Here is a 14,128-nt window from a genome sequence, read left to right as displayed (position 1 = left end):
CGCTCCGCCACTTGTCTGCTGTGAGACCTTGGACAAGTCACTTCTGTTCCTCAGTTCCTCGCCTGTAAAATGGAGATTAAAGCTGTGGGTCCCAAATGGGGCCGGATTGTGTTCACCCTGATGGCTCGTATCTACCCCAGGGCTTAGTACAGTGCCTGACACATAGTAAGTGATTAACAAATACCATTATAAAAAAAAGGATGACATGACTGATCATCATCAATTGTATTTATTGAGCGCTTACTATGTGCAGAGCACTGTACTAAGCGCTTGGCAAGTACAAGTTGGCAACATAGAGACAGTCCCTACCCAACAGTGGGCTCACAGTCTAAAAGGGGGAGACAGAGAACAAAACCAAACATACTAACAAAATAAAATAAATAGAATAGATATGTACAAGTAAAATAGAGTAATAAATATGTACAAACATATATACATATATACAGGTGCTGTGGGGAAGGGAAGGAGGTAAGAGGGGGGGATGGAGAGGGAGATGAGGGGGAGAGGAAGGAAGGGGCTCAGTCTGGGAAGGCCTCCTGGAGGAGGTGAAGGCCTCCTTAATCGTATTTATTGAGCGCTTACTGTGTGCAGAGCACTGTACTAAGCGCTTGGGAAGTACAAGTTGGCAACATATAGAGACAGTCCCTACCCAACAGTGGGCTCACAGTCGAAAAGTGGGCTTGTATCTACCCCAGCATTTAGCACTGTGTCTGGCACATAGTAAGCGCTTAACAAATGTCACCATCATCATCATCTCAAACCTGGTCCACCTCAGCGGGTGAGGAGCTGATGAAGGGGTCCAAACAATCCCCAGGAGGACCAACCCTGACTCTGTCCTGGAAGCCTTTGCTTCGGCCCATTTTAGGGAGCAAGTTCCCGTTCCTCCAGCCAACGGCCCCTTCCTCCACCCGAAGATGGGGTCAAGCTCCCGTGGGGCTCCGGGAAGCCGGCTGTGAAACCAAGCAAGTCCCCCTTCTAGACTGTGAGCCCGTTGTTGGGTAGGGACCGTCTCTATATGTTGCCAACCTGTAATTCCCAAGCGCTTAGTACAGTGCTCTGCACACAGTAAGCGCTCAATAAATACGATTGAATGAATAAAAGAGGCCCGTTGGGCCCCAATCTCTTTTTTTTATTTATCACCAACGTCTCAGTCTAGGGAATGGAATTACAAAAATGCAGCCGGGAGAGCAGCCTAACTAGAAACAGGAAACAAAGACTCCTTAAGCATTGACGCGGCGGCAGAATAGAAGTCACTTGAGGATTGAAGAAAAGCTTCCCCTTGGAATCGGGGGAGTCAGAGAGTTACGGATCCAGTGTCCGGCCCCGGGAAGCCAGTGTGGAAGCACGGTGGTCTTGGCATTTCCCCCTTTTCATCCAACCGTTCCCGCTGAGCTGTTTAGTTTCTAAGACTATTTGATTGTCTCCCAACCACCTTGTTTAAAGGAACAAACTCTTCTAGACTGTGAGCCCACTGTTGGGTAGGGACCGTCTCTATACGTTGCCGACTTATACTTCCCAAGCGCTTAGTACAGTGCTCTGCACACAGTAAGCGCTCAATAAATACGATTGATTGATTGAACAAGAGTCACTTCAGTGATTAGTGCAGAATTTACTGCTGTGCACATTAAGGTACATACAGTGAGTTTTGCTCTTATTATTAGTAGTAGTAATATAACAGTAATAATGATAATTGCGGTATTTGTTAAGCACTTATTACATGGCAGGGATATTCTAATGTCATGGGTTCTAATCCGGGCTCCGCCACTTGTCTGCTGTGTGATTAAGCGCTTAGTACAGTGATCTGCACACAGTAAGCGCTCAATAAATGATGATCTTGGGGAAGTCACTTCACTTCTCCGTGCCTCAGTTACCTCATCTGTAAAAACGGGTTTCAAGACTCTGAGCCCCATATGGGATAAGGGACTGTGTCCAACCCTATTTGTCTGTATCCACCCCAGCGCCTAATACAGTGTCTGGCACATAGTAAGCGCTTAACAAATGCCATAAGCACTAAGTGCTGGGGTAGATACAAGATAATCGGGTTGGATGCAGTCCCTGCCCCATCTAGGGCTCCCGGTCTCAATCCCCATTTTACAGACGAAGTAAGGGAGGCACAGAGAAGTTAAACGCCTTGCCAAGGTCACACAGCAGACAGATGGTAGAGCCAGGCTCAGACTATCCACTTGGCCACGCTGCTTCTCTAGGCCTCTTCAATCACGTGCGAAGCTAGGATGTTGAACCAGAAAGAAGCTAAATTCCTGGAGGTAGAGCTGGCTTGACCGGCAGAAGAAATTCAGCCCTTCAACCACCACTCCCTACTCGTGCTAGAAGTAATAAAATTGTCTCTGACACACTCTATTTAACGCAAAGCAGAATCCCCGAAGTTTTCTTTCACCCCATCCACCCTCGGAATCAAGGAGCATCCAGGGTGCTCCATAACCAGAGTCCAGCTCTAGAATTGGATTCAGGGACTGTCCAGAGGACTCCAGGGCCCGCGACGACTTGGGGGGAAATCTCTAAATTCTTTACTCGGAGCAAAAGACGGCGCTACGCATTTTGAGTGGGACTCGAGCCCTCGGAAAGAGGAAAAATACAGGCCGGAACATTCCCAACCCAAACCATCTGCCATCGGTAAAGAACAAGGAGTCCCACGTTTGATTAATTTACCAGAAGATGTCATTCCCCAGCTGACGCAAATGCCCTCGAAAGGTTGCCGAAGATTTGGAAGGGGGCGGCCTGGCTCTTAACCTCTCTTGAAGCCGTTAAAAATACCCGTCTGCATTCCTGCACACGCTGATCCGTGGGACCGACAGGGCCGCCGGTCTCACGGCCCTCGTTTCGAGGAGAAAAGACGGAGCTCAGAAAGGGAGAAAGCACAATCCCAACTGACGGAGGTGTCCAAATGCCATTTTACAGCATCGTCGCCGAGCGCTCTGCCTGAGCTGGGATCCGCCCCGAGCATCGATGTGGAAGACTCAAGATGGTGGATCCCCAACCTGGCCTCTCAGGGAAAGCTGTTTTCATTCCATTTCCCCCCCAAGGCCGGGCAGGAATGCTTAACTTGGAACCAACAGGGAACGTCCCGCTGAACTGTCCCAGGCTGTGGAAAGTCCCCAAATTCCCAGAGCCCCTATGAAGTCTAACTCTAACTCTAAATAGGGTGGGAACCTCAATTCTTCCCCTGGGACTAGATGGAGGTGGCCTTTAATTTCTTCCCCGGTAGTAAAGGACTCCCTCGCCCATCCTCGCTGGAGCAGGCCCGTCAGATGCCTGCCCTTGGGAAGAAACTCCGGGTAAAATTACTTATAGGATTGAAATAATAATAATTTTTGTATTTGTTAAGCACTATATGCAAAGCACTGTTCTAAGCGCTGGGGAGGATACAAAGTAATCAGGTGGTCCCACGTGGGGCTCACAATCTTAATCCCCATTTTCCAGATGAGGTCACTGAGGGCCAGAGAATCAATCAATCAATCGTATTTATTGAGCGCTTATTGTGTGCAGGGCACTGTACTAAGCGCTTGGGAAGTCCAAGTTGGCAACATCTAGAGACGGTCCCTACCCAACGGTGGGCTCACAGTCTAGAAGGGGGAGACAGGGAACAAAGCCAAACATATTAACAAAGTAAAATAAATAGAAATGGAGAGAGAGAGAAACAGAGACACAGATAAAGAGAGGAAGAAACAGAGAAATGGAGAGAGAGAAACGGGGGGCAGAGAAACAGAGACAGAGAAAGAGAGGAAGAAATAGAGAAATGGAGAGAGAGAGAGAAACAGAGAGAGAAAGTGAGGAAGAAACAGAGAAACGGAGAGAGAGAAACAGAGAGGGGGCAGAGAAACAGAGACAAAGAGAGGAAGAAATAGAGAAATGGAGAGAGAGAGAAACAGAGAGACAGAGAAAGTGAGGAAGAAACAGAGAAACGGAGAGAGAGAGAAACAGAGAGGGGGCAGAGAAACAGACAGAGAAAGAGAGGAAGAAATAGAGAAATGGAGAGAGAGAGAGAAACAGAGAGACAGAGAAAGTGAGGAAGAAACAGAGAAACAGAGAGAGAGAGAAACAGAGAGGGGGCAGAGAAACAGAGACAGAGAAAGAGAGGAAGAAATAAAGAATGGAGAGAGACAAACAGAGAGACAGAGAAAGTGAGGAAGAAACAGAAACGGGGAGAGAGAGAGAAACAGAGAGACAGAGAAAGTGAGGAAGAAACAGAGAAACGGAGAGAGAGAGAAACAGAGAGGGGGCAGAGAAACAGAGACAAAGAGAGGAAGAAATAGAGAAATGGAGAGAGAGAGAGAAACAGAGAGACAGAGAAAGTGAGGAAGAAACAGAGAAACGGAGAGAGAGAGAGAAACAGAGAGGGGGCAGAGAAACAGAGACAGAGAAAGAGAGGAAGAAATAGAGAATGGAGAGAGAGAAAGAGAGACATAGAAAGTGAGGAAGAAACAGAGAAACGGAGAGAGAGAGAAACAGAGACAGAGAAAGTGAGGAAGAAACAGAAACAGAGAGAGAGAAACAGAGAGGGGGCAGAGAAACAGAGACAGAGAAAGAGAGGAAGAAATAGAGAAATGGAGAGAGAGAGAAACAGAGAGGGGGCAGAGAAACAGAGAAGTGAAGTGACTTCCCCAAAGTCACACATCTGACAAGCGGCGGAGCGAGGATTTGAACCCATGACCTCTGACTCCAAAGCCCGGGCTCTTTCCGCTGAGCCACGCTGCTTCCTTATGAGCATTAGCTCATCGTGGGCAGGGAACGTGTCTGTTTATTGTTGTATTGTACTCTCCCAAGTGCTTTGCATAGTGCTCTGCACACAGTAAGTGATCGATAAACACGATTGACTGAGTGTAGCTAACCTGTGCAGATGCTTTGGAGCTGCTAAAATCTACCTACCTGGAGGTGACAGGCTGAAATTATGGAAGCCTGCTGTGGGCAGGGATTGTCTTTGTTGCTGAATTGTACTTTCCAAGCGCTTAGTACAGTGCTCTGCACACAGTAAGTGCTCAGTGAATACAATTGAATGACTGGAATCCCTGGGGATTTGGATTCCTTCAAGTGTAACTACTACTATCAATCCATCAATCGTATTTATTGAGCGCTTACTGTGTGCAGAGCACTGGACTAAGCGCTTGGGAAGTACAAGTTGGCAACATATAGAGATGGTCCCTACCCAACAGAGGGCTCACGGTCTAGAAGGGGGAGACAGAGAACAAAACCAAACATACTAACAAAATAAAATAAATAGAATAGATATGTACAAGTAAAATAGAGTAATAAATATATACAAACATATATACAGGTGCTGTGGGGAAGGGAAGGAGGTAAGATGGGGGGGATGGAGAGGGGGACGAGGGGGAGAGGAAGGAAGGGGCATGTCACTTCACTTCTCTGTGCCTCAGTTACCTCATCTGTGAAACGGGGATTAAAAAAACTGTGAGCCCCCTGTGGGACAACTTGATCGCCTTGTAACCTCCCCCAGCGCTTAGAACAGTGCTTTGCACATAGTAAGCGCTTAACAAATGCCATCATCATCATCACTTCCCTTCTCTGTGCCTCAGTTACCTCAGGTGGGTCACGGACTGGGTCCAACCTGATCAGCGCGTGGCTCAGTGGAAAAGAGCCCGGGCTTTGGAGTCCGAGGTCACGGGTTCAAATCCCGGCTCCAGCAACTGTCAGCTGGGTGACTTTGGGCAGGTCACTTCACTTCTCTGGGCCTCAGTTACTTCATCTGTAAAACGGGGATTAAAACTGTGAGCCCCCTGTGGGACAACCTGATCACCTCGTAACCTCCCCAGCGCTTAGAACAGTGCTGTGCACATAGTAAGCGCTTAACAAATACCATCATTATTATTATTATTATTACCCCAGGACTTAGAATTGGCACATAGGAAGCCCGTTTTTGGGTAGGGACCATCTCTATATGTTGCCGACTTGTACTTCCCAAGTGCTTAGTACAGTGCTCTGCACACAGTAAGCACTCAATAAATACGATTGAATGAGTGAATGAATGAAGCACTTAACAAGCACCATTTAAAAAAAAAAGCCCAAGTCTTCCACATCCACTGTAAATTCCTCTCCCGGCCGTACGCCAACAAAACCAAAATGAACTCCAGGCAAATAATCAAATAAGCACCGCAGCGCTGAACTGGAATTTTGCTCCTTGTCCCTGGGGCCGTTTTACAGTCCGCATATGGTCGGAAGCGGACGGCCCCGCTTATACCCAGGTCACAACTCCACGGTCTCCGGGGAGGACCTGAGCAACATTCCCATGATTCTGGCATTCCGCTCGGTTAGCTTATCCTCCGGACCCGGAAAACCGTGAGGGGATTCTTCCTTTCGGAAGGGGTTACTTTTCAGTGTGATCAGGAATCTACGGGAAAAGGAGCAAAGTATATTCGTCTTTTCTCTCTTCCGCTCCCGCCCCATCACTGAGGGAGAAAAGCAAGGTTGGACTCGAAAAGGCTCTTTTTGACACAGCCGTCGGTCGATCGTATTTATTGAGTGCTCACTGCGTGCAGAGCACTGCGCTGAGCGCTTGGAAGAGTACAACAGACACATCCCCTGCGCACAATGGATTTATGAGCTTAAGCTGTGTTCAAAGACCGGTCTTATTTATTGAGCACTTACCCAAGTGCTGGGAAGAGCATCGGATAACAGGGTTGGGAGTCACGTTCCCTGCCCACAAGTCTAGTGGGGATGAAAAGAGAGAGTTCATGGCTGGGGCTGGAATACGATTCCCAGATTCCAGGAAATATTTTCCAACTTTTAATGCTGAGAGCTTCAACAAAATCAATCAATCGTATTTATTGAGCGCTTACTGTGTGCAGAGCACTGTACTAAGCGCTTGGGAAGTACAAATTGGCAACATATAGAGACAGTCCCTACCCAACAGTGGGCTCACAGTCTAAAAGGGGGAGTCTAAAACAGTCTAAAACAAAAGCCCTCCAATTCCTATGCTTGGCAATCTGGTACCCTGAAGCTGGCTCTCTCTCTCTCTCTAAAAGAGAGAAGGGGAATCTCAGATAATCTCTCTGCAATTGAATGGGATGAAAAACCTGTTGCTGTTTTTCAATTATGTTGGCATTTATTAAGCGCTTACTATGTGCAAAGCACTGTTCTAAGCGCTGGGGAGGTTACAGGGTGATCAGGTGGTCCCACGGGGGGCTCACAGTCTTCATCCCAGACTGAGCCCCTTCCTTCCTCTCCCCCTCGTCCATCCCCCACATCCTCCTTCCCTTCCCCACAACACCTGTATATATGTTTGTACATATTTATTACTCTATTTATTTTACTTGTACATATCTATTCTATTTATTTTATTTTGTTAGTATGTTTGGTTTTGTTCTCTGTCTCCCCCTTTGAGACTGTGAGCCCACTGTTGGGTAGGGACCATCTCTATATGTTGCCAATTTGTACTTCCCAAGCGCTTAGTACAGTGCTCTGCACATAGTAAGCGCTCAATAAATACGATTGATGATGATGAAGTAGGACCCTCCTTCTGTTTCTGCATGTGAAAGTTTTTCACTCCAAGGCTCAGACCAGGGCCGGTTTCCAATTTCCTGACTCCGCGCCTCCGAAAACGGTGGTTTCCTCCGGGTCATTTCCTGGAATAAATGAAACCTAGGCTCTTCTGAGTTACTCGTCTAGCCCATGATTGAAGAGGAAACTGCCGAAGGGGAGATAGTTCTTTTCCAGGAGTAGAGAGCCTGTTCCCTTGGAAGAAAATACGGAGGTAGAGAGGAATGGCTATCAAGCCGAAGCAATTTCTGATGCGAGAGACTCTAAGCCCAACCCGAGGGAGCTCAGAAATCACACTTCACGCTTTGAATGAATACGCTAATAATAATAATAATAATGGCATTTATTAAGCGCTTACTATGTGCAAAGCACTGTTCTGAGCGCTAAAGAAGATTTTGCTCCAGGCGATCATTTTCTAAATGGGTCGCTTAAAATTCCAGGTCTAGAGTCAGATTGAGGGCCGACGTGCAGGATGTTGGAGAGAAATCGGGATACAAAGATGTGCAGAAATTCTGATAGTGCCTGTTCTCCCTCCTACCTAAACGTTGGGTAGGGACTGTCTCTAGATGTTGCCAACTTGTACTTCCCAAGCGCAGTGCTCTGCATACAGTAAGCGCTCAATAAATACGATTGATTGATCGACTGAGCTCAGCGAGGACGGGGACCGCGGGGAATGTTTCCGCTACATTGCTATATTTTACTGTCCCAACACAGTAAGTGCTCAGTAAATACAACTGACTGACTGGTGGGGGTGAGGGAGTGAAAATCTAACCTAGGAATCTGTGTGAAACTTGCGAGTCTCCCAAGGGATAGGGACCACGTCCAAATTCTCAATTCCTAGTGGATGGAGCCCCGGCTCCGCCGCTTGTCTGTCGCGGGACCTTCAACGAGGCGCTTCCCTTCTCTGCGCCTCGGTTACCGCATCTTTAAAATGGGGATTAAAACCGTGAGCCCCACGTGGGACCCTGACTGTGTCCAACCTGATTAGCCGGCGTCCATCCCAGCGCTTAGTACAGTGCCTGGAGGGTGTTTACCAAGTTTCAAGCTGAGGCAGGGGAGATGGCCACCACTCCACTATACTGGTAGTATACTGGTATACTCCACTATACTCCACTCCACAGCACTATACTGGTAGCAGCAATGATGCTCTGCACATAGTAAGCGCTCAATAAATACGATTGATGATGATGATGATGAATAATGGTGTTTATTAAGTGCTTACTGTTCTCCCATCCCACTCAGGCTATGAGCCTTGCGTGGACGGGGATTGTTTCTGACCTGATTGAAACGTATCACATAAGCACTCGATAAATACGACTGAATAAATGATTGAATGAATCTACCCAAGCGTTTGGCACATAGTGAGAGCTCAACAAATACCACTACAGTTGTATTATCTCAGCAAGTTCTGTGCCACTGTTCGCTGATCCTAGGCAGGACTGTATCCTAGTTTCAGGAATTCATCCTTCCCAGCGACACAGTCTTCCTAGGGGAAGGGAAAACTGGTGATTGAAGAAACCAAAACTGCACAGCCTGGAGAGGACGTGGCCCGTTAGGCGTTTCTTTCTCTGTCCCTTCTCCGCATTTCAAAATTGGAGGAAGAAAAATACTGAAGTGAAAACGGTCTTATTGGCATCTGACCAGCAAGCTTCTGACTCGAAATTCCAGTGGGAAATTCAAAGCACCTTCAGAGAGTTTTCAATCAATCAATCGTATTTATTGAGCGCTTACTGTGCGCAGAGCACTGTACTAAGCGCTTGGGAAGTACAAGTTGGAAACACACAGAGACAGTCCCTACCCAACAGTGGGCTCACAGTCTAAAGAAAGCAGACACCAAAGACGTAAAAGAGCAAAACCGTCTACCTTCCCGTTGTATCCATCAGGAGAAGCAGCATGGATCAGAGGAAAGAGCACGGTCCTGGGAGTCGGAGGTCCTGGGTTCTAATCCCGGCTCCACTATGTGCCTGCTTGGGCAAGTCACTTATCTTCTCTGTGCCTCAGTTTCCTCAACTGTAAAATGGGGTTTCAGTCCTCCTCCCTCTTACTTAGACTCTGAGCCTCACGTGGGACAGGGATTGGGTCCAACCTGATTAACTTGTGTCTACCCCGGCACTTAGAACAGTGCTTGACACATAGTAAGTGCTTAACAAATATTACAGTAATAATAATAACCTGAATCCGATTTTTTCCAAATAGAATATTAAGAGTTTATTCTACTTTAACTTCCAAAAACTGAAGCAGACTGAACTCAAGATGAGAGGTTAATAAAGTGACAAAAATCACTAGGCTACAGATTCAGGTGGGTTAGCTAGTCATTATAACAGAATTAAAATAGGGAATAAACAAGAAAACAGATAACCCTGGTTTCCTTCTCAACTGAGAGACCGAATACAGCTTCAGGTAAACCCTATACAGTATCCACTAGACTGTAAGCTCGCTGTGGACAGGGAATGTGTCTGTTTATTGTTATATAGTACTCTCCCAAGCGCTTAGTACAGTGTTCTACACACAATAAGTGCTCAATAAATACTGAATATGTTGGAAACCATTTTTAATGACACACACTTGGGACATTTCCATATTCTCCACAAGTGAGCAAATATCAAAACATTTCTAGAACATTTAGAATATAGAATGTTAGTTCTTTGTGGGCAGAAAACATGTCTACCTGAGCTGTTGTATTGCATTTTCCCAAGCCCTAAGTACAGTGCTCTGCACATCATCATCATCAATCGTATTTATTGAGCGCTTACTATGTGCACAGCACTGTACTAAGTGCTTGGGAAGAACAAATTGGCAACATACAGAGACAGTCCCTACCCAACAGTGGGCTCACAGTCTAAAAATAGTAAGCACTCAATAAATTCAATTCATCGATTACTTAAACCCTGTGAAACAATGATGCTTGCACATCATATGGGGGAAACTATCCAATAATTCATGAATTTTTTCAAGGACTGACATTTTGGAAACTGAAAATGAATGACAAAAAGTGTAAGTGAATACAGCAGAGGAGAGTTTAATCAAAACTCACAGGATTCATCTTTTCACACATCTTTTCTCACCGCTGCTGGTAAGGTTTCCTTGCTCAAAGTACGATGCCAGTAGGGAGTCTGCAGAGGAAATGGGATAATCTGCGTCTAATATAAGTGGGATTCAGGAGAGCCAACCATTATATAGGATTACTGCTGCTGGGGAAAAAAACCAACAGACTTTTTTCGACAAACTCTAACTCCTTTTAATTTGAAGCTGACAGAAACTGAAACTACTTGAAGGTCTTTCATTGTTTGTTATTAAGACTCCTCAATGATTAACTTATACATTCAAATAATTAAGCTAAGATTCTCCAAGCACTTGGGTACTCTGAAGGAATCCTGTTTTCAACACTCACAGAACCAAGAGCCCCCCCCCGCAAGACTGTAAGCTCATTGTGGGCAGGGAACATGTTGTATTGCGCTCCCCAAGTGCTTAGTACAGTGCTCCATCCATAATAAGCGTTCAATAAATACCTTTGATGATGATGAACAAACACGGAAAGCGAGACAGACATTCCTTTAACGCTGCTACTTTCTGACCTAAACACCAAATTCCAATCAATCAAGGTTATTTATTGAGGACTTATGATGTGCAGAACACTGTACTAAGCGCTTCAGAGAGCAACCTTGTATCTAACCCAGCGCTCAGTGCTCGGCATGTAGTATGCGCTTAAATACCATCATTCTTCTTATTATTATTACAGTACAATAAAGTTGGTAGATATGTTCCCTGCCGACGAAGAGCCTTCTATCTAGAGACAGATATTAAAATAAATTAATGTAGATAAGTGCCGAGATGAATAAAATCAATCAGCCGTATTTGAGTGGCTACTACGTGCAGCGCACTGTACTAAGCTCTTGGGAAAGTGCTTAAATTCCAGCAGAAAACCTTGAACCGAGGTGGCTTCCAAACCTTATTTCTGGGCCAGGAAAGGGAATCGAGAATCTCAGAAAGGATGACAAGAAGCAGCAGAGCCTAGTGGATACAGCACAGACCCGGGAGTCAGAAGTCCTGGGTTCTAATCCCGGCTCCACCAACTGCCTGCGACTTCGAGCCCGTCTTCACTTCTCTGCGCCTCCGTTTCCCCGTCCGCAAACGGGGATTCAAACCCTGTTCCTCCTCCTACTTACACCGTGAGCCCCAGGTGGGACCTGATCATCCTGTTTCTACTCCCATCGCTTAGTACAGTGCTTGGCGCAGCTCAAACGTTCAACAAACACCGCAATTACCACTGTAAGTTACCGTTTTCACACATGGAGGCGGTTCAGATCAAGGAAAGAAATTCCAGCAAGACTCACGCGGTTTCCCAGTCCTCGCCAGTGCCACTCGCCCGATGACCAACCGTGAAAACCAGGTTCAGAGGGTCCGTTTGCTTCGCGACGACCTAATAGCCGACTCTTTCTCTGCTGGATAACCATCCCTTGTCCAATTTTAGTGGCGAACTGTAGACACGAGTGCCCCGGGGGACGTCCTTAAAGGGAAATAGTCTGCAGAAGCCACTGCAGAAGAGCTGGCTTGGAACCAGAAAGCTCATTAATGTTTTTTTTTTTCAAAAAGAGAGGGCCGTAAGATCAGAGTAAGGCTTCTGGATCCAATCTGAGACACGTTGCTCCAAATGCTCTGTGGGCGACGTTGAGGAGCGGCGTGGCTACAGCCGGGGCTTGGGAGTCAGAGGTCATGGGTTCTAATTCCGCTGCGCCACTCGTCGGCTGTGTGACTCTGGGCAAGTCACTTAACTTCTCTGCGTTGCCGACTTGTACTTCCCAGGCGCTTAGTACGGGGCTCTGCACACAGTAAGCGCTCAATAAATACGATTGATTGATTGATTCTCTGTGCTTCAGTTCCCTCATCTGTAAAACTGTAAGACCCACATGGGACAACCTGATTATCCTGTATTTACCCCAGTGCTTAGAACAGTGCATGGCACATAGTAAGCACATAACAAATACCATTATTATTATTATTATTATCTACTCCAGCGCTTAGAGAGGTGCCCGACACACAGTAATCGCTTAACAAATATCATTAAAAAAAATGCAGTCTTCTGCACTGCCGCCTTGGATGGTACTTACGAGCTCCCCAACTTCAAAGCCCTACTAAGCTCACGCCTCCTCCGGGAAGCCTTCCCTGATTAATCCGTCCTCTCCCCACCCTATTTCCCTTCCTGCTACAGCGTCTCGGCAGTTGTCACCCCCTAAGCAGTTAGGGTACTCACCCTGCCCCCTCTTCCAGCGACGGCGCGGTGAATACAGCGTGGTCTCCAGAGTCGGAAGGTCGTGCGTTTTAAACCCGACTCCGCCGTTCGTCTGCCGTGCGATCATGCGCCAGTCACTTTGCTTCTCTGGGCCTCAGTTGCTTCATCTGCAAAATGGGGATTGAGACTCTGAGCCCCACGTGGGACAGGGACTGTGTCTAGTCCTGTTTGCTTGTATCCACCCCAGCACTTAATACAGTGCCTTAATACAGTCCCCCTTTTAGACTGTGAGCCCACTGCTGGGTAGGGACTGTATATGTTACCAACTTGTACTTCCCAAGCGCTTAGTACAGTGCTCTGCACACAGTAAGCGCTCAATAAATACGATTGATGATGATGATGATGATGCCCGGCACATAGTAAGTGCTTAACAAATGCCACAATTATTATTATTATTCATGTCGAGACAGTGCAGCGTGCATAGTAAGCGCTCAATAAATGCCATTGATTGATCGATTGGATAAATACAACTGAAGCAGCAGTATTTGAAAATACTCGGGTCATACAATTGCCTTAATTGTTATTAAGGCTGCTCTTTGATTCAACTAATAGTATTCAAAGAATCAAGCTGTGAGTCAAACAATGGTATCTGTTGAGCACTTAGCAGATCCTATTTACTGAGCCTTTACTGTGTGCAAATCAATCGTGTTTATTGAGCACTTACTGTGTGCAGAGCACTGTACTAAGCGCTTGGGAAGTACAAGTTGGCAACATATAGAGACAGTCCCTACCCAACAGTGGGTTCACAGTCTAAAAGCACTTTACTAAGTACTTGGGAGAATACAACAGTTAATTGGTCCGTTCCCTACCTACAAGGAACTTACAGTCTAGAGAGGGACATTAATATAAACGATTTCTTCTCAATGATTTATTCCCTACCTGTAATGCGTTTTAGCCAACGCTGGCCTCCCCCACAAGACTGTAAGCTTCTTGAGGGCAGGAAACATGTCTACTAGCTCTAACGTTTAGTACAGTGCTCTGCACAAAGTGCTCAACAGACACCATCGGTTGATGCATTATGGTCATCATCATCATCAATCGTATTTATTGAGCGCTTACTGTGTGCAGAGCACTGTACTAAGCGCTTGGGAAGTACAAGTTGGCAACATATAGAGACGGTCCCTACCCAACAGTGGGCTCACAGTCTAAAAGTGTCATGGCCATACCTTCCCCGCGGAGACTAAGGGGAAGGACTGCTTTCTTTCAATTGAGCATTTTATGATAGAGTCGCTTAAGTGAATGACCCTTGTGATGATATTTTCAAAAGTTTGGGGTTAAAATGGAGTTTGGCTCACATGACAGAGTCAGAAGACCACAGGGGGGAATCCA

The sequence above is a fragment of the Tachyglossus aculeatus genome, chromosome 19, assembly GCF_015852505.1.
Source record: "Tachyglossus aculeatus isolate mTacAcu1 chromosome 19, mTacAcu1.pri, whole genome shotgun sequence".
In the NCBI taxonomy this organism is placed as follows: domain Eukaryota; kingdom Metazoa; phylum Chordata; class Mammalia; order Monotremata; family Tachyglossidae; genus Tachyglossus; species Tachyglossus aculeatus.
Note: the sequence above shows the minus strand (reverse complement) of the source record.